An 824-nucleotide genomic window follows, 5' to 3' on the forward strand; every position below is an offset into this window, starting at 1 on the left:
GGTCCCATATGGGCAATTTACACTGGTTCCAAACCAGCTCTTTTGTGTTCCAGGAAAAAGTGAAGGCTGTGGATGTGGAAGTACAGTTTATTTTCCACAGAGAACTGCATTCATCTACAACTCCACTGGAGGAAATAAGTCTTGGGCTTCTATGAATTTTGGTATTTGAGAGCAGATATGGGCACCTCTGGTTTGGACTACCTTAAAAGACACTTGTGTGGTGAACAGCCTTGAGGGAGGAAAAGCCATCCTCTAGAGATCCATGAGTGGCTCTCATTACTGCCAGGACAAGAAGGAATAAGTGTCTCCCTCCGAGAGATGGTTATTGATTCTTGTTGTCCATTAGAATGTATTTGGAGCTACTGATCTGGCAGGGGAATACAACGGTCAAATAAGTGGTTTTCACAGGGTCAGGTTCATCAACATGATTCTGGGTGTGTAGAACTTTGCAATTTACACAAATGTGGGAAACTCAAATGCATAATTTGAAGCATTATGTATGGGACTGCATTCACACTTTCTCTTAGAAGAAAGAATAAATGAAAGGAAGGAAGAAGATTTGTGTTCCCTCAGCTCCAGATACATCCCTCTGGGATAACAAACCTCACACTGTTTTCTGTTTCATAGCAGGAGTCCTAATTCTCAAAAACTACTGGTTCCTTTAGAAGCTTACTTTTTACTATAATATAAAAAGCATCCTTTATTCTGGCTAGCTGATAGTTCCAACTGCATATCATGCTGTCTTCTTTTCTCACAGGAAGTGTCAAAATGATGGCAAAAATAACTGAAAAGAGCTATTGTAATGGAACCAGAGGGGTGGCACC

At 40.9% G+C, this 824-nt stretch overlaps 1 non-coding gene across 1 annotated transcript; it reads left to right on the forward strand.

The window, feature by feature from the left end:
• The first annotated feature begins 359 nt into the window (after positions 1-359).
• On the forward strand, positions 360-526 carry LOC119810975. The gene has a single exon (XR_005284899.1). It is a non-coding gene; the product is annotated as a U1 spliceosomal RNA (small nuclear RNA).
• Positions 527-824: the final 298 nt, after the last annotated feature.

Source organism: Arvicola amphibius, chromosome 3 (assembly GCF_903992535.2).
Source record: "Arvicola amphibius chromosome 3, mArvAmp1.2, whole genome shotgun sequence".
NCBI lineage: Eukaryota > Metazoa > Chordata > Mammalia > Rodentia > Cricetidae > Arvicola > Arvicola amphibius.